Below are 20,903 nucleotides of genomic sequence, written 5' to 3'. Positions count from 1 at the left end.
AGGACAATCTCCACTGCCAAACACAATGCCTGGCCCAGTGTTTTATAAATCTTCTGTAGCAAAGTCTAGAATCACCTTTCCAATGTGTCAACAGGCAGGGATAATCTGAAAATCAAGAGGGTAAGAATGATCAAACAAAAAATCAAAAAGGGTGTGAGTCATGCCTTGCCTATTCCCACTTCTAGGGTCAAAGTCACACCACCTGTTCTCATTCCTGGCTGGAGGGTGCGGGTGAGGACTTCCTGGTTAACCATCCTTTCAGTCCCCACAAATTTCACCCAGCACTCAAGCTCACCTCTCCTATTTTGTTGAGCACTTTTCCTAAAGTCTCTGGAACAGGAGTAGAGTTGAGTAAGTGCTGCTGTTCTGCAACCTTAATGTTCACTACAAGTCATAGTACCTCCTTCTTTTGCCTTGGACTGTTTCCAAACAAGGTCTGGAGCCAAAAGCCCCAGCAGGCTGGGCAAACAGCCTAAAAGGCTCCATCCTTCCTGTGGTTCCTATTTCTGAAACCCTGTTTCTTGGATCTGAAGCCCTGGGGGTCTTCCATCAACCTGCTCCCCTCTCCTTTAGGCTGGAGCAACTAAGCCACAGCCACCTTCCTGACGAATAACAAGAAGGCCTGTTGTAACCCAGTGCTCCAGGGGCAGTGTTTTGGGCAAGAGAGAATAGCCTCTCCTCCTTGATCTCTCTGCTTCCCACTTCATGTGGACACAGAATTGGAGGAAATTGTCAACAGAGTGAGAACAGGCTCACTTCCCATGCAAGAATATTACTGTTACTGATACTGTGCCAAGGAGGGGAGTGGGGACGACAGAGTGGAAACAGACCATGTCATCCTCTCTTCCGCCAATGCTTATACTCACTTTCTGGCCAGGTATTAAGGTAGACGGTGTCACTACAAGGTACAAGGAAATTCAAATGCGCAAAAAGACTTGGGGAAGAAATCATAACACATTGCGGGGTAGGGAGGCTGGATGGGAGGGAACAAGTATTACTGCCAGGTTATTAGTCACCTTCTTATGTTCTTAAGAATGCTTTATTTCTGTTATTTGGCCAGTTGCACCTCCCAGAGTCCTGTAAAGCACATGGCCCAACCCGTTACCTAACAAGGCCAATGACATTTTGCTGATCTCCACTCTAATGGGAACACTGGCCTGGCATTAAAACGCAAGCACAGACTGCCCAGCCAAGTACCGAGGCCTTGGCCATCCCTATAAGTCAGCAGCCTTGAACTGTAAACCTTCCACACCCTCTTCAAGTGACTTAGAGCAGCACCAACTGTCACCATGAAAGCTCTAGTCTCTTCCCTCCTTCTATTGCCGCCACTAACGCTGACATAGGTGGTCGCCAGCAGCCCAAATCCAGGTAAGTAAGATTAATTTTCTATAAAGGGGAATAAGGAGGGAGAAAATGTGACAAAAAACATGCATTGAAATGTAGCCCCTTTTAGCTACAGGGATTTGGAGCAAGTTATCCTCTCTCAGTGCTCATTTCCTCATTTACAAAATGGAGAAAACTGTACTTACGTCAAAGAGTGTTGTGAGAGTTAAATGAGACAGTGTATATAAAAATGTTGGAAACTGTAGCTGGCAAAAAATAAAATAAAATACTGGCTCAACAAAGATTTGCTCTCCTACCTTCCCCCTAATCCCTTTTCCAGAAAAGTAATGAATCTCCTCAAGGCCAACCTTGGTTGTGGTGGTGTAAAGGTGTGGAAAGCAATTATACCTTCCTAGAAGATAAAGAAGTCCTTGCTTATATTCTTTATAGCACACCAGACATGCCACTAACAATTTTTAATGCTATTTATTGATAAAGTAATATCTAGAAAAATCCTGGTTTTCCATATTTGAAGCTTTAGCCATACCAAGCTCAGTTCTAACACCTCCTCTTTTGGGAAGCAGAACTTTGATTGTTGGTTCTGAATCGGCTCCAGTTTCACTACAGTTCAAGTGGCCCAGCCCTTAGCAGAACAACCATGCAGAAGAGAGCTCATCCCCATGTATGTTTCTGCTTGACAGAACCAGCTCCCTAAAGGCTACTTTGAGGTGAAACGGCTTTGTTACATACTGAGCATCAACTCCGTGCTTAAAATCAGAAGTTCACTGTACTCCACCCCAATTTCAAACTTCCTCTCCCTTGTAGAGAGAGCTCTCTGGAAGCTGCTGGGCCCCATAGCCCTAGTGCCTAGACCAACCTTCTGGAAGGGAAGGCTTTTCTATCACTATGACAGACACCAAGACTAGAGTCCTCAGCCTGGATTCAAAGCTCTAACCACAATCTGCCTTTCCAGTCCACTCCCCTCCACCACTAACCAATGTTCTATGCTGCACCTAAACCAGACTGTTTATGTTCCCTAAACAGGTCTTGTGCTTTCCTACCAGCTCTACTTTGTTCATACACGCAGCTCAAAACCACCTCCCCCCACAACCTCTCTTGATTCCTCCCATGATCGGATGTGAGTGCTTCCTCCTGTGAGTGTTCTTAGCCTTAATTTGACTCTCTCTCTGAACTTAGCATATTTGGCCTTAGACTGAAGGTGTTGCTGTGCCTCTCCTGCCTCCACCCCCTGCCCTTCTACACTGTAATCTCCTTGGTGGCACAATATACTGTATTGCTTCCATATCCCTCACATTATCCAGCACAGCGCTCAGTAAATATTTGCTAGGTGAAAGAATAAATCCTCAAGTTTCTAAGTTCAAAATGTTGCCCTTGGAAAACTCTACACCTGGGTTTAATAGCAGCTCTACTGACATTCGAGGATGGATAATTCTTTGTTGTAGGGTGGTTTTCTGTGTATTGTAAGATGTTTAGCAGCATCTGCATGGCCTCTACTGACTGGATGCCAACAGAAGCCTCTCTATGCCCTCCCCCTTAGTTAAGAGAGCTCCAGACGTTGCCAAATGTCCCCTGGAGGGGGAAACCACTCTCCTGTTGACAATCACTGCTCTACATCAATAGTTCTCAAACCTGGACCTTTAGACTCAGCCTTGAAGTCAGGGGAACCTAGATCTAAATCCTGGCTCTGCCTCTTACTTTGCAACCCTGGAGAAGTTGCTTAACTTATGGGAGCCTCAGTTTTATCCTCTTAAAATGAATAAAACACCAGTTAGTACATAGAATTGTTGTGAAGACAAAATGATCTATCATGTGCACCTAGTAGGGCTTCAACAAATGAACGGAGTAGAATTTCTAAGTAGCTCCTAGAGAACAAGGACAATGACCTGGGGAAAGCTCACTGTGCCACCAGGTAGCGTAATTACTAACCACATTGGATGAGAGTTGCCCACTCAATTCTTGCAACATCCACTAAATCTGTCTAGAGGAAATGACACCCCCCACCTATCTGCTAAAAATAAAACCTGATCTAACTTTCTCTCTTAAAATAACTATGTACATGCTCAATATGCTTTTCACAGAAAAGAGGGGAAAAAATAGATTACAATATGTGATAATGTTAGGAAATAAATTACTTCTAATAATACATTACTCCTTACTTTTAATATTACTTATTAATTATAAAATTTCTTATAATAACAGATAACATGTGTTGAGCAAACCTATGTGGCAGGCATTGTTCTAAACACTTCATACTTATTACCTCATTCTGTCCTCACTGAAATCTAATGTATTTTTTAATTTTTAACTTGTCATTTTACAGACTTAAAAAATACTGTAAACGTAATCAGAGTTTCAATGTATCCTTCATTCAGTTTTCTTCAAATAATATCTTACATGACCATAATACTATTATCAAAACCAAGAAATTAGCATTGAAATAATACTATTAACTAATGTACAAGTATTCAAATTTTGCTAATCATCCCACTAATGTCCTTTTTCTGGTCCAGAATCCAATCCAGGATCCTACACTGAATAAAGTTATCTTGTCTCCTTGGTCTCCTCCAATCTAACGTAGTTCCCCAGCCTTCTTTGTCTTTCATGACCTCGACACTTTTGAAGAGTACTTGTCAGTTATTTTGTGCAATGTCCCTCAATTTGGGTTTGTCTGATGTTTCCTCATGATTAAGTTCAGATAATGCATTTTTGGCAAAAATACCACACAAGTACATGTGCCTTCTTGGTGCATCCCATCAGAAGGCCCACGATATCAATAATTCTTATTACCAGTGATGTTAACTTTGAACACTTGGTTAAGGGAGTGTCGGCCAGGTTTCTCTACTGTAAAGTTACTATTTTTCCCATTGTAACCAATAAGAATCTTGTGGACAGATACTCTGAGATGATGTGAATAACCTGTTTCTTCTCATCACAATTTTGTCCATTAATTTTTAAAGCCCATTGATGATTCTTGCCTACAACAAGCGTTACTGCGGTGCTGGCCAAATGGTGATTTTCTGTTTACATCATTCCTTCTACATTAATTCCACTATACTATAAGAGCTGTTCCTCCTCTCCCAATTATTTATTTATTCAATTATTTATTTATATAAGTAAAGATTCATAAATCTTTGTGGATTATTATCCATTACTATCATTATTTATTATGTTACCCATATTGTCTCAAAATTGGCCATGGATAGCTCCTTCAAGTTCTGTCTTTTTCACATATCATTTGCTTTGCAAATTCTGACTTTCTGACACCACAAGATGTTCCAGACTCATCTTGGATGAAATTTCCTGCCCCGGCTCTGGAATCAGCCATTTCTCCAAGGACCCCTGGTTCCTTACATGGGAGAATGGTATTCACAAACCATGACACTAGGTATGGCCCATTGCTACTAGGTGCTATTCCTTCCAGGCCCTCTAGTGGACAGAGCTAGAAACAGACGCATGCATACACACACTAATGTGCTATTAGCCCTGTTTTACAAATTAGGTAAATGAGGCACAGAATAGTTAAGCAACTTGTCCAAAATCACAAAGCTAATATGTAGTGGAACTGAGAAGTCAAAATAATGATGGATCTACCACAAATCCTCATAAGTGGAACTAACTTCTTTACACACATAAGTCAGCAGAAAGCAATAAGCCTAGCATTCCAGCATAGACTCTCTCTTTGGGAAAAAACTAGAAGTCCATGAAAATAACCACAATAACCATCATGTACTGAACACTTACTTGGGCACTGAGCACTGGGCACACACAGTAGCTCATTTAATCCTAACTCTGCAAGGTGGATACTATTATCCTCCTTTCAAAAATCAGAGAACCGAGACCAAAGAAGCTAAGTCACTTGTGCAAGACTTACAGAGTTCAGAGAGAGAACAATAGTTGATCCCAGTTCTCTCTGGATATAAAGTCCATGCTTATTCCACTGTTTCATTATTTTCCAAGTTTCATTTTAGGTAGAACACAAATTAGCTTTTACTTTAATAATTCTATGTTTATTTGAGTGCATGTTAGAAAAAAATCAAAGAATATATCAAACTTGTAATCTCACAGATAATATTGCATAGGAAGAATCTGTTTTGTAAATTTAATTTAAAGAAAAGGTATGAAGTAAATAATAGTAGAAGCGATACAAGATATAGCAAAAATAATAAAGGTGGCCCATATATGTCTGAGAATTGAGAGACACTGGACTATAGTAATGTGCAGCTTCATTGTCAGAGCTGCACAAAGAAAAACATACTGAGAATCTTGGACCTGTGTTTTAGCTCCAGATATGTCACCATTACCTTTGTGAACTTGGGCATTTCATTCCTTCTCCCTGGGGCTCAGTTTCCTCATTGGAAAAAAAAAGTGATAGTGATTTAATTAATTGGAACAACCCTTTAAAAGTAATTTGGTAAGGATATCAAGAGACGTAAAGCTATTCTTAATTCTCAACCCACTAATTCCACTTTGGGAATCTTGACGAAGACAATCCAACATTTGGGAAACAGTTGCAATGTGGAGCACATATACTTGCTGGGAGTGTTATGCAGTCATTAAAAATGTTATGAAGATGACATAGCAACATGACTATAAAGTGAACAAAAATTTGTGGGGCTGGCCCGGTGGTGCAGTAGGTAAGTTCACATGCTCTGCTTCGGTGGCGCGGGGTTTACCAGTTCGAATCTGGTGTGCAGACCTCCACACAGCTTGGCAGCCATGCTGTGGCAGCCATCCCAAATATAAAGTAGAGGAAGATGGGGATGGATGTTAGCTCAGGGCCAGTCTTTCCCAGCAAAAAGAGGAGGATTGGAGGCAGGGATAATCTTCCTTAAAAAACAAAAGAAATTTGTTCACATGCCATGCTTATTATCATATACAGAACATCATATGCTGGAAACATACTAAAATACCAAGAGTTAGTAAGGGTAAAGATTTCTTTATTTGTACTTTCCAAATTTTCTCTAATATAACTATATTACATTTAGAATGAAAAAACTTATCTATGAAGGGATTCAACTAAATAATCTCCAAGATTCCTTCTGGCTCTAACTTTCTGTGGTTTTCCTCTGGAACCAGGAGTACAGGTCAGGTGAGAGTGAACTATTAGAACACTTGGGATGGCAGGGGCTATGGATGCCTGTTTACATTACTTTAACAGCTCTCAAAACAGCACATGAGAACATTTGGAAACTAGCTCTCAGGGAAATGATGCAACACCCTCCATCTGTGTGGCAGAAAAGGCATGAGTCTGGGAAATAGGAGACCTGGATTGAACCAGATGATCTCTGAGGGCCCTCTCTAGACAACTTGTCCAAACGTTTACTGAATAAACATTTACCAAGTGCCTACCATGGATCAGGAAGCATGTAGCTGAATGACTACTGAGCCACTGATTCAGGGTCTAATGAGGGAGAAAGAGCTTTAGTTTGCTAGGGCTGCCATAACAAAATACCACAGACTGGGTGGCTTAAACAACAGAAATTTATTTTCTCACAGTTCCAGAGGCCAGAAGTCCACAATCAAAGTATCAGCAAGTTTGGTTTCTTCCGAGGCCTCTCTTCCTGGCTTGCAGATCACCACCTACTTGCTATAACTTCACATGATGTTTCCTCTGTGCACGTACATCCCTGGCATTCCAGTGTCTCTTTGTGTTTCCAAATTTCTTCTTCTTATAGGGACTCCAGTCAGATTGGGTCAGGGCCCACCATAATGGCCTCATTTTAACTCTATCACATCTTCAAAGGCTCTGTCTCCAAATACATTCATTCTGAAGTACTGGGGGTTAGGGCTTCAACATGAATTTTGCGGGGACAAATTCAGCCCACAACAGGTGTCAAACAACAAACTCTAACTGTGCAATAATAGAGCTGCATTCAAACACCGTGAGGAACCATGTGAAGGCTGACGGGGAATATCAGAACTACTACACAGAGGAAGCATCAGCTGGGCCCAGTTCTAGCTCCAGAATCTCAAGTCTATAAACCATCATCCTCAATTTCCATAAAATATTTTAAGTATCCCCAAATGGGCATAAGACAGCATCAGGTGATAAGACAGACTTGAATAGAGGCCAACAGAGGAATGGATTTGTTCCAGAGGAACAAAGGTAAATACCATCCTCTTATGCTTGAACTAGGATTATGGATTCGAATACAGCAAACTTGGAGGTCAGTGAAGACTCTGACTAGTTTATGGGATAATCTGCTCCTTTCTCTCATCTCTTAAGCCATGAGGATTTTAATGTGTGTTTTACCGGAGATGGGGAAGTAAGGTCTTGATCGATCCCCACCTTTTGTCCTCTCTTCCATCCAGAAGCCATTCTGTCTCCATCCACCTCCAGCTGAGCATTTCTCTAGGCTGGATTTAAACCTCATTCCTATTCCATTTAAAATACTCCTCTCTTAAAGTAGCCCAGATCTCCGAGCACAAAAAGGAAGAGAAATGGAACTGTACTGACTTAGGTAGCACAATGTTAGGTGACAATTTCTGTTGGTTCCTTCCCTTTTCATCGCCTAGAAGTGACCAATTTCCTTCCAACAGTGGTTGCCAGAGGCCCCAGGGACCAATGCCAGGCTTCTGGGAGGCAGGATCCTGGCAGGCTGCCAAGAATGTGAGTGCAAAGGTCAGTAACTTAGCATCAACCACAGCAATGCACCATCATGATCCCAACTCTCTCCCTTGAGTCCCTCTGAGACCGGTGCAGATGTTAACTGAGCTGACCTCACCCATTCCCTTCTCCACCAGCCCACTACATGCAGCACCAATGCTTGTTTTCTTCCAGAGTCACAGGCAAGAGCAGGACTCCTCCAAGGTCCCAGGGAGAGCTGGCTGAATCTCTGGCTGCCCTCTCCCCCTGACCCTTTTCCCCAAGAACTCAGGGCTGCTTTCCAACAGCTTCTTGGATCTGATTCTCAAACTTATTATACTCATAGGTAAGACTGAACTCAGGCGAAATGCCTTTCTTAAGGTAATGCATCCACTAAAAGGCAGACACCTAGGTCTTATTCCTCATTTTTTGGTCTCCTTAATGATATCCTGATGCCCCCTCCAAACCTGCCACAAAATTCTTGCCAATATAGCTCAGGCAAAACAACTCAGAAGTGCTGGGGATCATATAACTGGATACCTCCACTGATCTGTGTTGACCCTTTTCCTCATCCCTCTGCAGTAGGAAACAGGAAAAAGAAGGCAGGAAGATGTTAAGTAAAACCCTGCTCTACTCTTGACTCTCAAACATATTAACCTGCCATCTTGTTGGGTATTCCACCGGAGGCCTTGGGCCCAAGAAAGTGGGTCTGTGGGCGCCTGCAGGAAAGAATCCAAGTGAGAGTCACAGAATAAAGTACAAAACAGTTTTATTAAACAATTAAGGAAGACTTAGGTAAAGGAAAGGGACAGGCTACAGAGAGCCTGGGCTGTGACAGAAAGCAGAGTAGCCTCAAGCTGGGTCGAGGGGGATTCTTTAAGGGGTTCTGGATGGGGAAAGTGGTCACCGCAGCTGGGGATTGGACCTTGGGATGCATGATCAGTTGGCTGATTGGTCCTGGAGCTGCATGTTCAATTTGTGGTCCCTCTGCAAACTGAGTGGTTTGCAGCAGGCATGGACAGGTTGCTGAATTGCTCCATTTGCAGGATGTGTAGTAAACTACAGGTGGATGTGGCTTGATGTATGTGTAGACTTGTTTAACCTAGGGGTCCACCTAGTCCACCAAGATGCCTGTCTCAAACCCTCTGGTCTAACCAATAACCCTGTTATTTTAGATTGGTTCCTGAGAGCCCCTAAGAGAAAACTCATGACAATACCTGGGCTGCCACAGAAGCAGTGTCCCCGTGATAATTTCAAAGTCAATGTGAAGAAAACCAGTAAGTTTCAAAAGAAAGACCTTTCTTAAAGCAAAGTCCCTCTGTGAAATCAACCAAGGATAAAGCAGGGGTTAAGAATAGACAAGAGAGGTGAAATGAAGACCAGGATAAGCACATATCTCAGCCCCTCCTACTCAATGTCAACTTGTGGGGAAATAAGAAGAGGAATAAAAGCAGGACATAATTCTCCTCATACTAGAAAATATTAAACAAATTCTTAGATTTAAAACCCCATTGATTCTCAAAATGGAGAGAGATGGAGCTGGTGGAGACCTGGTCATTGACCTCTGAAGATGACACCAGTGTCAGCGTCAAACAGATTTTGATTCCTCCCTAGTCTAGCAGTTTTTAAAGGTCATAAAAAGGAAATTGGTTGGGGCTGGCTCCATAGCCAAGTGGTTAAATTTCCCCATCTTCTGCTTTGGTGGCTCTGGTTTACGGGTTCACATCCCAAGCATGAACCTACTCAACTCACTGGCCATGCTGTGCGGGTGTCCCACACACAAAAAATAGAGAGGGATTGGCACAGATGTTAGCTCAGGGCTAATCTTCCTCAAGCAAAAAAAAAAAAGAGGAGAATTGGCAAGGGATATTACCTCAGGGCTAAGCCTCCAGAAAAAAAAAATAACAGTAATACAAAAAGGAAATTGGCAAATATTAAACTGATTAATATTATATTATCAAGAATGGTGTAAACTAGAATCTTTATCACTGTTGATGGAAATAAAATACAATTTGGCAGTACTTATCAAAAACTTAAATGTGTGTACTGTTTAACCCAGTAATCTCACTTCAGGAAATCTCTAGGATAGAATACTAGCATGGATACTCAAAGATATGTGTACAAGAATACTAATTATAGCAATATTTGTATTGAAAAATAAATGGAGATAAAATGTGTTCCTCAAAAGCAAATTGGGAAATTGTGCAGTTTTCAAAAACAAGGAGGTAAATCATTAAGTGTTGATCACAAAGTTATCCACAATATATCAAGTGAAAAAAAGATGCAGAGACTCCTACTTCACACTTTTCATGAAAATAAATTTCAGGTGGATTAAAGATTAAATTTAAAAGATAAATTTATATGGGAATATAAGAGAATATATTCATGACCTTGGGGAGCAAAAATATTTCTTAAATAAAATACAAAAGTAAAAAGCCACAAAAGAAAAGATTAATAAATCTGACTTCATTGAAGTTAAGAAATTTTGGTCATCGAAAGAATAAAATGACAGTATAAAAGTAGGAGATGATATCTGCAACATATATAACTGACAAAGGATTAATATTGAGAATACAGAAAGAATTCCTACAGACCAATGAAAAAAAGGCAGGCAACACAACAAACAGGCAAAAGACTTCAATAGGCACTTCGGAGACAAGGAAATCCAAGTAGCTAATCAACATATGAAATGGTACTCAATCTTACTAGCAAGTGGGAAAATGCAAATTAAAACCAAACAGATAACACTCTACATCATCAGATTGGCAAAAATGTTAAAGTCTGATAATACCAAGTGTTGACAAGAGTAGGAGAGAGAAACTCTCATATCCTGCTAATGAGAGTGTAAATTGGTAAATCACTTTGAAAAAGTGCTGGCAGTTATCTAGTAAAGTTTAAGTGCTGTGACTAACCAACACCTTCCTTAGGTATATACTCAAAAGGAATGCAGGCTTATATACACCAGGAGATGTGTAAAAATTTCATAGCAGCATTGCTCATTAACTACCCCAAACTGAAAACTGAGCAATGAATGAACAAATGGTGGTACATTCGAATATTATACATAATATATATATGCTATTCCAGAAGGTCACCCAGAAAGATACAGGATACTACACCCTACAAGCTTTGGAGAGAAATTTGCAAAGTGAGTTAGGAACTGGACAACTCCGTGTATACTGTGAGTGACTCTTCTTTGACCTCTGGGTGTTGGGTGGGGTGAATTTTACTTCACACACACAGGATTGACACGCCTGAACTATGCCTACACCCACCTCTGCATTGTCTCATGTTGGGGTTTGAGCATTTAGTGCAGGACACACACAGTGGAGACAAACATCAAAAGATCAGAATTCACTTCCCCCAATGCACCCCATGTAAACATTCCCTGAAGAGAGAAGGACCACTCTAGACTGATGGGAGTAACTCAGCAGATGGAGATTAGTCTCAGCCCAGCACCCGGTGCCCCTCCATGGGACTATGACCTTGAGAAAGACCCTGCAGGGCTTGGTCAGGGCCTGGTCTGAGAGGCCCTCTCGGATTCTCACAGCAAAGCTCAGCCCAGGAAGCCTTTGTCTAGACCACTGTCCCAGAGTTCCTGACTCCAGTGATCCTGAGGAGCCTATGCCAGGGTTGGGTTTTGGCCTCCTGGGCAGGGCTGACTGGTAGCAATGATTTCCCAGATGCCCAAGTCCCAAAGTTCCTGAGCTGGTCACCAGCCAGGCCTCAGCCCCAAGAACCACATCTTGGCAGGGACAGAGCCTGATCCTTCACCTGAGACTCAGCATGGAGAGCACAGATGGACACGGTCTCCAAGCCATTAGCCAACTACTCTAGGGGACTTAGGATCTCCAGAAAAGGTCACTGTCCCCAGGAGAGAAATGGGAGAATAGATGCTCCTGGGAGTGCCTCATGCACCAAGGATCAGACCAAGGGAGCCCTCTCTCTTGGATGAAATAATAACAGATACTGTTTTGGAAGCATCTCCTCAATACCAAGCTTTAAGTCAGGTATTTCAGGATTTTCTAAGGTTAACTCAGCATGGGGAACCTGAGATCATTTACCATTTCTCTGATTTTATTTAGGGAAAACTGAGGCACAGGCACTGTACCAGGGCCCCACAGACCATGGGTGGCAGACCAGAGTCACTCAAGGTTGTCTGTAGTCATAGTCCCATCCTCCCCTCCACCTAGGGGAACTTAATAAGGCATCTGTGGACCCTGAGAGCAGCTGTTGGGACAGGCCCTTTCTTAGTTTTCCCCAGCTCAGAGGGAAAGATTCTAGCCTGGGGGAGTGGGAGCAAACGGAGAATTAATCTGTGTTTACTCTAGAACAAAATTACCTGTATCAACAATCAGAGACAATGCTAGGAATGCCCAGGCCACCCCTTCTGGTGGCCGATCCACACCTCCCTGCACTGGACTTGAAATCACTTGTTTCCTGATGGGTTGGTGTCACTTCCACTGGAAGATAAAGGAAAGCACTTTGCCTTTTCCCTTCCCACTCTACACCTGCTGACAGCACATATTGACACTTGAGAAAATCTGTGCTTTCTCTCGGACACAGAAGAGGTGGCCTTACATTCTCTGCATGCTCAAATCCTCATGCATTTGTCTTGAGATACACAAGCCTGCCATATTCTTTTAAAGACAGACTGTCTGGGAGCTGAGAGATGCCAACACTGACTGAAGATTCTTGGGAGGAATAAAGATACTATACAGGGCAATTTTCTCTATTACCTGCACAGAAGAGTTACCCACACCTGTCATCACAACCAGCAACTCCAACCCCATGGAGCACGAGGACCCTGTAGTGTTACTGTGAACCTAAGACTCAGAAGACCACCTATGTGTGGTCAATCAGTAGTCACAGCCTGAAAGTAATAGGTCACGTTTTTGAAAAAAATTTTATTTTCAAAATTTTTTGAATAATCACCATACCATTTCCCACAGTAACCGCATCATTTTACCTTCCTGTCAACAATGAACAAGGGTTCCAATTTTTTCATATCCTCTCCAGCACCTGCTATTTTCTGGGTTTTTTGATAGTAGCCTTCTAATAGATAGGAGGGGTTATATCACTGTAGTGTTAAGTGCTTTGCCCATTTTTCAATTTGCCATTTTTCAAACAAAAATTCATATTCAATTTCAGTATTTGCTGTTATTGTTGAGTTTAGGAGTTCCTTGTGTATTCTGCATATTAACCCTCTATTTACATATAATTTGCAAACTATTTTCTCCCATTCCATAGGACACCTTTCACTCTGTCGATTGTGTCCTTTGATGAACTGAAGATTTTTATTTTGACAAAGTCCAATTTATCTATTTTTTCTTTGTGTTTGCATGCATTCCTAGTGTCATATTAAAGAAATCATTGCCAAATCCAATGTCATGAAGCTTTCTCCCTATATTTTCTTCGATGAGTTTTATAGTTTTAGGGCTCACTTTAGGATATGATCCATTTTGAGTTAATTTTTGTATATGGTGGAAGGCAATGGTCCAGCTTTTCTCCTGCATGTGGATATCCAGTTTTCCAACACCATTTGTTGAAAAGACTGTCCTTTCTCCCATGAGTGGTCTTGGCTCCCTTATCGAAATCATCTGGTCATATACTTGAGGCTTTATTTCTGCATCTCTATTGTATTCTATGATCTTTATGTCTGTATTTATGCCCGTGCCACACTATTTTGATTCTTTAGCTTTGTGGTAAGTCTTGAAATCAGGAAGTGTGAGCCCTCAAATTTTTCTCCTTTTTCAAGATTGTTTTAACTATTTGGGGTCCTTTAAGATTTCATATGAATTTTAGGTTGGATTTTTCTATTTCACAAAAACAGCCATTTGGATTTTGATAGGGATTTTATCCTATACATAGACAGTTTGGGGTATATTTGCATCTTAACAATACTAATTCTTCCCACCCATGAACATGGATGTCTTTCCATTATTTGTGTCATCTTTAATTTTTTTCACAAGATTTGGTAGTTTTCAGCGTGTACATCTTTTATTTCCTTGGTTAAGTTTATTCCTAAGTATTTTATTCTTTTTTTTTTTAAAGATTGGCACCTGAGCTAACAACTGTTGCCAATCTTCTTTTGTTTCCCCTTCTTCTTCTTCTCCCCAAAGCCCCCAGTACATAGTTGTATATCCTAGTTGGGAGTGCTTCTGGTTGTGGCATGTGGGATGCCGCCTCAACATGGCCTGATGAGTGGTGCCATGTCTGCACCCAGGATCCGCACCTGCAAAATCCTGAGCCAATGAAGCAGAGCGTGTGAACTTAACCACTCAGCCACGGTGCCAGCCCCAGTATTTTATTCGTTTTGATGCTATTGTAAATGGAATTGTTTTCTTAATTTCCTTTTTGGATTATTATTGTATATAAATGTAACTGATTTTGAGCATTGATTTCATCTTTTGCAACTTTGCTGAATTTATTAGTTCTAACAGTTTTTGTGTGTGTGTGTGTGTGTGTGAAATCTCTAGGATTTTCTGCATATAAGAGTATGTCTTCTGCTAAAAGACATAACTTTTCTTCTTCCTGTCCAGTTTGGAGGCCTTTTATTTCTTCTTCTTGCCTAATTGTTCTGGCTAGAGCTCCTATACTATGTTGAATAGAAGTAGTGAGAGCAGCATCCTGGTCTTGTTCATGATCTTAGAGGACAATTTTCTGTGTTTCATGATTGAGTATGATGTTAGCTGTGGGCTTTTCATTTATGCCCTTTGTCGTATTGAGTAGTTTCCTTCTGTTCCTAACAGTGCCTGTCTTTTGTTAAAACTGTAACACTTCCCTCTAGAGATTTCCTTCACATAATATTTAAACCATGGACCTGGAAGTAAAAGTCCTCTTCAGAGTGAGAAATCCTTTAGATTGGAAACTCTTCAATTTCTTTTATTTATTTATTTTTAATTGCAGTAACATTGGATTATAACATTATATAGCTTTCGGATGTACATCATAATATATTTTGAATTCTGTGTAGATTACATTATGTTCACCACTCAAAAACTAATTATAGTCCATCCCCTCACATGTGAGCCTAATCACCCCTTTTGCCCTCCCCCCTTCCCCTAGGGTAACCCACCAATCCAATCTCCATTGCTATGTGTTTGTTTGTCGTCGTTTTTATCTTCTACTTATGAGTGAGATCATACGGTATCTGACTTTCTCCCTCTGACTTATTTCACTCAGCATAATACCCTCAAGGTCCATCCATTTTGTCACAAATGGCCAGATTTCATCATTTCTTATGGCTGAGTAGTATTCCATTGTGTATAAATATCACATCTTCTTTATCCATTCATCCCTTATGGGCACCTAGGTTGCTTCCAAGTCAAAGACTGAGCAGGGATGTCCTCATTCCCTAATAAATAATATTTAATAAGAAGTAAATCCATTCTCACTTTATATAAAGTTCCCTTGGCCCCAGGGACAGAGCTGGCAAGTCTGCCATCCCAAACACATATGAAAGTGTATATAGCAAATGGGACCTGATCTTTTTTGTATTCAAAGACAGTTCTAGAAAATGGTCAATGAAAGTTCATGGGAGAAAAATTCAAACCTTGATGAGGTCGTAGGACATGTGGGATGAGAAGTGGTTCCTGGTGTTGATACTACAAAGATGTCCAGGAGGACTGGTCAGGGATCATTCTGGCGTGATATGGGGGTCAAATAGAAAGAGGCAGCCTTCTCCTTACAGATCATCACCTGAACAAAGACACTTGACCTCCTGCTGAGGGTCAGGGCTATCTTCTGGGTCACCTTTACAGAATTCACTATGGCCCTGTGAGTGGCTAAGATCTCTGAGGAAGGAGCATGGCTCCAGGCCCCAGGCTGACTCAGAGTCAGTGACCTCCTCTGTTTCTCCACAGACCCAGTGGCACAGCCCTCCTCCCAAGTCAGCAATGCAACAGTCACAGAACACAAGGACACCATGGTCCTGACCTGCTTCACAAATGACACTGGTATTTCCATCCAGTGATTCTTCAGTGACCAGAGTCTGTGGCTCACAGAGAAGATGAAGCTGTCCCAGGACAACAGCACCCTCACCATAGACCCCTTCAGGAGGGAGGATGCTGGGGATTTTCAGTGTGAGGTCTCCAACACAATCAGTTCCAGTAAAAGTGACCCCATCAGGGTGACTGCAAAATATGAGTCACCCTCTTCCCCTCCTATATATTGTTGAATTCTAAATAGAGATTTTTTTTTCTGATCTGTAAAATGATGGTTATGATGTACTTTATAGAATTGTGAATAGGCAATGGTAAAAGGTGGAATAATTGAGCCAATAAATGTTCAAAAATGTGAACTGACATTGTCAGTTCTTTTACTTGTCCACAAGCTGCCTGAGAATCTTGTGGGGTATGGCTGGTACAAAGGCATGTAATAGACACACAACAAATTACCCCAGGGCCTGGTCACAATGATCAAGAGACAATATACCCCAATGGTTCCAAGCTGTTCCAGAACGTCACTCATGAGGATGCAGGATGCTATACCCTACAAATCATAAAGAAAAATTTTCACAGTGAAGTAGGTATTGGACAACTCTGCATATACCATGAGCGATTCCTCTCTGACCTCTGAGTGCTGGGTGGGTTGAATCCTACTTCACACACACAGGAGTGACAGGTCTGACCTGTGCCTACAACCCCCTCTGCATTACATCTTATGTTGGAGTTTGAGCACTTGTTGCAGGACACACACAGTGGAGACAAATTGCAAAAGATTGGAATTCCTTTCCTGGAATCTGGATCCTGAAGACATTCCCCAAAGAGAGAAGGACCAGTCTGAGGGGAGTAACTCAAGAGAAGGAGATCAGTCTCAGTCCAGCCCCCTGGGCCCCTCCATGGGCCTATGACCTTGAGAAAGACCCTGCAGGGCTTGGTCAGGGACTGGACTGAGTGGTCCCCTGGAATCCTCGCAGAAAAGCTCAGCCCAGGGAAGCCCCACCCTAGACCCTGTCCCAGGGCCTCTGACTCCAGTGACCAGGGCTGACTGGGAGCAATGATTTCCCAGCTGCCCAACTTTTGAGGTCCTGTGCTGGTTTCCAGCCAGGGCTCAGCCTCAAGAGCCACATCTGGAAAGAGGGGGAGCCTGCTCCTTCACCTGAGATTTGGCAGGGAAAGCACAGATGTACAAGGTCCATAGGCCACTATCCAACTGCCCTGGGGGCATAAGGGACTCCAGAGGATGGTCAGCATCCCCAGGGAGGAATGGAGGACAGAAGATGCTGCTGGCAGTTCCTCATCCACCAGGGATCAGTCCCAGGGAGATCTCTCATGAACACAAATAATAGTAGTTCCCTTCTATTTTGGCAGCTCCTCCATATTAAGTTTTAGGTCAGGTATTTGGGATGTTTTAAGGTCAATTTATAGACAACATGGTAACTCAGAAACCAGAGACCATTTATTTGATTTTATCCAGAGGAAACTGAGGCACAGGGAGATACAGTCATTGAATCAGGGTCACACAGCCCATGAGCAGCAGATCAGAGTCATGGCAAGATCCCAATGCAACTACAGCCCCAATCTCTCCACCACACAGGGGCCTTATTAGGCATCTATGGACCCCAAGACCAGCCATTTGATCTAATTCTTTCCTCTTAGGGACCCACAGCTCAAGGTAGATTTTCTGGTCTGGGGAGTGAGAGCAAATGAAGAATTTATCTGTTTTTATTGAAGAACCAAATTACCTACCTCAACAACCAGAGTCAGTGCCAGGAATGTTCAGGCCTCTCCTTGAGGTGGCCAATCGACACCTTCCTGCACTGGACTTGAAATCACTTATGTGTTTCCTGATGTGTTGGTGTCACTCCCACTGGAGTACAAAAGAAAGGACTTTGCCATCTCACTCCTCACTCTATACCTGCAACCAGCACAGGTCCCAGTAACTCAATTGCTCTTTCATGAAGGAGGGAATGAATGAATGCTGAATGAATGAATGAATGAATGACCCCTAATCTCCTCTGTGACTGGAACCTGGATGCAGAGTCCTAGGAGGTTATGGCAACACCTGTTCCCCGTCTCTCCAGGGGCAGAGATCCTCGTTCCATCCCTCTGACCACCAGCCCCTAAGGCCTCTCTGAGAGGAGAGTATCATGATGACTGTGCAGCTGCTCAGCATGGGAAGGTTTTCAGGGCTACATTGGTCCTGCCCCTGGGGCAACCATGGGCTCTTGGTCTCTGGGGTCTTTGAAGTCACTTGTAACCCCCACTGCTCACAGCTTAGGATGTTACTGGCTCTCTCTGCTCTTTCCATGTCCCTCATCTTCCTCCTCCTTCATTCCAGCTTCGACTGCCCCCCGCTCTGCAGAGCTCACTCCACCTTCAAGGCTTCCCTAGATTCTCCTGCTAACACCTGTGGTCAGGCCCACCCTCCCAGGCAATAGTAAAGGACACAGAAACCAATGGGAGCAGCAGCCCCTTGAGCCTCCCTCATGAGTCAGATTTCCTGGGTCACCAGAAGAAGGAGCTTCTGCTGTGCCCCCTTCCAGGGCTCTTTCCTTCCATGATGCCAACAAGTGAACCATGTCACATGACAGGGATGTTTGACCCCTAGATCTACTCACTACATGACTCAACCAGAGACTCAAAGACAGAACAACAGGTCTGTAGTGGCCAAAAGCTCACAGGGTCATTTCACCCCTTTGAATCCTGACTCACATCCTCATCCTTATGAGGCTCCTGGTCTCCAGTGGTTCCTGAGACGTTCCCAAGTTGCTGGCCAGACCCTGTTCCGTCTAACTGGTTTACTGTCTATTTCACACACACGGGTCCTCACGATTACACCTTTACCATAGGGTGGGATGCTTTCAACTGGTGAGATCCTTAGACGCTGCCTAGTTTGGATGAATTTGATCAAATTTCTGTTTCCTGAAGTCAAAAGAAAGCCACGTGCAAGTGTTACATCTTCTTCACATTTTATCTGACTGTCCATACAAATTGGTGACAGAGACCTTTTGCCTAAATTTACTAACACAACATTTTGTGTAATTTCATAGCATTCCTCCCTTTATATAACACAGACACCTCAGACTTTCCCCTTGAGCAATTCTCTCCTCTTAACAGGACTCTCTCTACCCAGGAAGTCACTGATTTCAGACCTACTTTGGCATTTTCGTTGATCATAATGTGATCCTGCTTGGACTGCAGAACTTGGTCAATGACCTTTAGTGCTCTCTAGAGAGATATTCCTCCAGAAATTGGTCTTAGGTCTTTGTGCATTAATTTTCAATTTAGCAATAATTTGACTTCTCCTCAGGTTTCTGTCTCATAACTGTGTTTACAAATGGTCCATGAAGGCTAGATTCCCCCCTTTCCACCGGTCACCTCTTCTGCATTTGAAAATATCCAGTAGTGTATCAGGAAAGATCAACATGGTCCTCACTGCCCTCTGCAGTGGGAGAAGAGACTTTAAAAACTAAGGGCACAGCACATGGTTCTGCTGCCAAAGCCAGCCAGCTCCTGCCTGTCCCCCTCACTCTTTTCTGGATCACTTCTAATCTTAACTGCTCTATCCTTTAAGGAGTCACTGTCTCATGTCAGTCACCATGGAACACCTGGGCAGACCTGCCCCACTTCATGGCCCTCCAGCCTGGGTACTGAACTTACCTCTTGGCTTGTGCCTGATCTCGCCATATACAGTTTTGCTCAAATACTCAATTCCAGGCTATGCTGCTCAGTCCTCTCTGGGTTTAAGAACTATAAGAAGGCCCTTCATTATCCATCTTTACAACAGCCCTGGAAATCAAGGCGTCAGGGAAAACACAACTAGGCTGGGCGATGTGTAGGTCTGTGTAATTGAAAGGGCCTCAGCACCTGCACTTTCCAGGTGAGGACCCCAAGGTTGGTCAGACATTTAACAGGTCAGTGAAGAACCAGGAGAAGCTCTTGGTGGTCTCTGACTCCCAGTCCTATGTCTTTCCATGACTAACCCTGATGCTTATTTAACTTGGGAAGTCTGTGTTTTCTCCCAGACATAGAGCAGGCAGCCTTACATTCTCTGAGCACTCAGATCCTCATGCATTTGTCTTGAGATACACAGACCTACCATATTCTTTTAAGGACTCAGGTTGGCTGAGAAGTGAGAGATACCAACTCTGATTGAAGATGCCTTTGGAGGAATCAAAGATACTGCACAGGGCAATCTTCTCTCTGTTACCTGCATAGCAGATTTACCCACATCCATCATCACGAGCAACGACTGCAACCTCGTGGAGCACGAGGACACTGTAGTGTTAGCATGTGAACCTGATACTCAGGACACCAGCAAAATGTGGTTGATCAACAATCAGAGCCTCCCTGACAGTGCCAGGCTTCAGTTGTCCCTGGACAACAGGACTTTCACTTTACTCCATGTCACAAGGAATGAAACAGGACTCTATGAGTGTGAAACCTGGAACCCAATGAGTGTCTATTGCAGTGACCCATTCTTCTTGAATGTTCTGTGTGAGTAACTTCTGTCCCTATCTGGCCCTGACAGGTGGCCCAAATCCACACTTCCAGAGGCCAGGCCACATCCATCCCTCTCCAATCCAAGTACATGGACTGTCACCCCTGGACACCCAGGCGGGCCATGCCTTCTTGTGCCAGGCCAATCTGGGTAGGTGCAGCCTTGAGCCAACACTAGGAAGAGATAGGCTGCTCCTGTCTTGATAGGCTGGGGGTCAACAACAGAAGGAGCAGTGCCAAAAAGTTTACAGTTTATGGAGAGGGCTAAGAAAGCACCAGCCTTTTGTTAAAACTGACCACTTGAGAGATTTCCTTCTGTGCGATATTCAATCCACAGGCTAGGAAGTAAAAGTCCTATTCATACTTAGAAATCCTTTAGATTGGAACTTCTCCAGGTTCTAAGGTCATGAAGACTGGCTGGGGTGTGCTTATTGTCTAATAAATTATTTAATAAAAAGGAAACACCTTCCTTTCTCTATATATAGCTACCATACTAAAGAAGAGGACTGATCATTCATTAAGTCACA

At 42.9% G+C, this 20,903-nt stretch overlaps 1 long non-coding RNA gene and 1 pseudogene across 2 annotated transcripts; both read left to right on the top strand.

Annotated features, from left to right (window-relative positions):
- The first annotated feature begins 1,177 nt into the window (after positions 1 to 1,177).
- LOC124251372 (uncharacterized) lies at positions 1,178 to 11,103 on the top strand. 2 transcript variants are annotated; one of them, XR_006891739.1, is made up of 3 exons: positions 1,178 to 1,368; positions 9,106 to 9,207; positions 11,018 to 11,103. It is a non-coding gene; the product is annotated as an uncharacterized LOC124251372 (long non-coding RNA). The 2 variants fall into 2 exon arrangements; XR_006891740.1 differs by lacking the exon at positions 11,018 to 11,103 and adding an exon at positions 7,885 to 7,966 and having other exon boundaries at positions 9,106 to 9,343.
- A 5,081-nt stretch (positions 11,104 to 16,184) lies between these two features.
- LOC124250373 (carcinoembryonic antigen-related cell adhesion molecule 1-like) overlaps positions 16,185 to 20,903 on the top strand; it is a 52,546-nt pseudogene continuing 47,827 nt past the window's right edge.

Source organism: Equus quagga, chromosome 13 (assembly GCF_021613505.1).
Source record: "Equus quagga isolate Etosha38 chromosome 13, UCLA_HA_Equagga_1.0, whole genome shotgun sequence".
Lineage (NCBI taxonomy): Eukaryota > Metazoa > Chordata > Mammalia > Perissodactyla > Equidae > Equus > Equus quagga.
The sequence above is the reverse complement of the archived record's forward strand: the minus strand, read 5'-3'. Positions and strand labels throughout refer to the sequence as shown.